The sequence below is a fragment of the Oreochromis aureus genome, linkage group 11, assembly GCF_013358895.1.
Source record: "Oreochromis aureus strain Israel breed Guangdong linkage group 11, ZZ_aureus, whole genome shotgun sequence".
Lineage (NCBI taxonomy): Eukaryota > Metazoa > Chordata > Actinopteri > Cichliformes > Cichlidae > Oreochromis > Oreochromis aureus.
In genome coordinates this window covers 30,160,601-30,163,100 of record NC_052952.1, presented here as the reverse complement: position 1 = coordinate 30,163,100, position 2,500 = coordinate 30,160,601, and the positions used below count along the sequence as shown (strand labels likewise).

General features: G+C 41.7%; 1 protein-coding gene across 1 annotated transcript in view; it reads left to right on the top strand.

Moving 5' to 3' along the window:
* bbs9 (Bardet-Biedl syndrome 9) overlaps positions 1 to 2,500 on the top strand; it is a 169,695-nt gene that overhangs the window by 97,289 nt on the left and 69,906 nt on the right. The gene's annotated exons all lie outside the window — the stretch shown is intronic.

Here is a 2,500-nt window from a genome sequence, read left to right as displayed (position 1 = left end):
TCTTCTCCTTCAGGAGGATGAATGTCTGCAGTTTAGGTTTAGAGACGTTTAATTTTCTTCCGCAGCATGTGGAACGTATGTTTCAGCGAGCGCGTGCATGAGCATGCCAAGTTTCCACAGGAACCTGCAGTTATGTTGTTCCAAGTATTTGATAACCTGGTGAGGTATTGTTGTAAGAATAGGTCACCCACCTCCATCTCGCCGCCTCCTACTCCTCCTCTTTAATTTTTCTCCTTCCAGACTCGTGCAGTGTCTTTTCTTTACTCTTGTATTTCCTCATCTTTCGGCTTTCCACATGTTTAATTTTTTCTGGTGTCTGCCTTTCCCTCCATCATCATCTCATCTCCTTCTCCCCCCGTTCTCTCTCTCGCTCTTTCGTCCTCTTTAGCTCTCTCTCTCACACTCCTGCATTCTCTCTCTCTCTCTTTCCTCTGTCTCTGTCTGTATCTCTCTGTCATCATCATTATAGGGTTGATTACCTGTCATTATGGCTCATTAGGGGCCTATCAGCATGGCGGCAGGCAGGAGAACGAGAGGTGGGTGGGGGGGTTAGGAGGGTGGAGGGGTACCTGTCAACACACCCTTACCCTCCCAACACACACTCATGCACATACCACATCATCCTCAGACCTACCCATCTAAATCACCCATTCAGATGAGTGAGTCTCATCACTGGTTTTTAGTAGGATGAGTTGGGTATATTCGTGTATGTATGCGTGGGGGAAGGATGAGAGATGGCAAACGGGGACAACAAGAGACCAAACCCTCCTCACTGTTTCATTACTGTGGCTTTGCGTGTGTGTGTGTTTTTTCTTTCGATTCTGAATGTCTTATCATTTTCTTGCTCTCTCATAAATGTCAAAATTCAACAGGGCATCAAATTAAAAGGCTAAAATTGTTTATTCTAACTATTTGTCTCTTTTTCATCACCTTTCCAAATTCTTGCACTCATGGTTCTTTCCTCCTCATTTCTCACTCTTTTTATGAGTGGATCTGTTTAATGTATTCTGTTATGCACAATTTTTATCCTCTATTCTTTGCTCTAGCTTCTTTTTGCGCCATCCCTTTTTTACTTTAGTGAAGCACAAATCTAACCTCACACCTTCCAGTCTTAGTTCTACACTCTAAACTTGTGTTTTTTGTTATTAACTAGCAATCTGATAGTATTTATTATTTTTCTCTGAATGTTGATTTTTTGTTTCTGAAAACTTACTAAGAGAGTTAGTAATACAGGTCTTCTGTGTCCATTATGTCATTCTTCTTTCAGCTTGCATCTCAATAATTTAAACATACACTACCAGTCAAAAGTTTGAACACACCTTCTCATTTAAGGGTTTTTCTTTATTTTTACTACTTTCTACTTTGTATATACATACTGAAGACATGAAATATATGAAGCAAGATATATGCAATTACGTAGCAAAAAAGAATTGATAAATAACTCTAAACTTGTCTTAAATTTTAGATTCCTCAAAGTAGCCACCCTTTGCTTTGTTGACAGTGCTGCAAACCCTTGGCCTTGATGATTTAGTCACCTGAAATGTTTTTCAGTTCACAGGTGTGCCTTGTCAGGGTTCATTTGTGGAATTTCTTGCCTTCTTGGTTGGGACCATCAGTTGTGTTTTAGTCAGGTTGTTACCCAGCTGACAGCCCTATTTGACTACTTTTAGAATTCATATTATGGCAAGAACCAATCAGCTAAATAAAGAGAAACAACCATTCATTGTAAATTCAAAATTGCTAAAACTTTGAATGTGTCCCCAAGTGCAGTTGCAAAAACCATCAAGCGCTACGATAAAACTGGCACACACGAGGACCGTCGCAGGAATGGAAGACCAAGAGCAGGGGTGCCCAATCCTAGTCCTCGAGAGCTACCGTCCTGCAGCTTTTAGATTCATCCTTGTTCCAACACACCTGAATCAAATGAATGTCTTGTTATCAGGCCTTTGCCAAACTTGATGACATGCTGAAGAGGTCATCAAACCATTTGATTCAGCTGTGTTGGAGTAGGGATGCATCTAAAAGCTGCAGGACAGTAGCTCTCGAGAACTAGGATTGGGCACCCCTGACCAATAGTCACCTCTGCTGTTGAGGATAAATTCTTCTGAGTCACCAGCCTCAGAAAGCGCAAGTTAACAGCACCTCAGATTAGAGCCCAGATAAATGCCACACAGAGTTCCAGTAGCAGACATATCTCTACATCAACAGAGGAGACAGCGCGAATCAGGCCTTTATGGTCAAATGGCTACTAAGAAACCACTACTAAAGAAGGCAAAAAGGAGAAGAGATTTGTTTGGGCCAAAAAACACAAGGAATGGACATTAGACTAGTGAAATCTGTGCTTTGGCATGAGATGGACCCCAGAGTGAGGGCAAAAGGGGCAAACAAGTGCTCAGCATCTCTGGGAACTCCTTCAAGACTGTTAGAAAACCATTTCAGGTGACCACCTCATAAAGCTCATTGAGAGAATCCCAAGAGTGTGCAAAGCAGTAATCAAAGC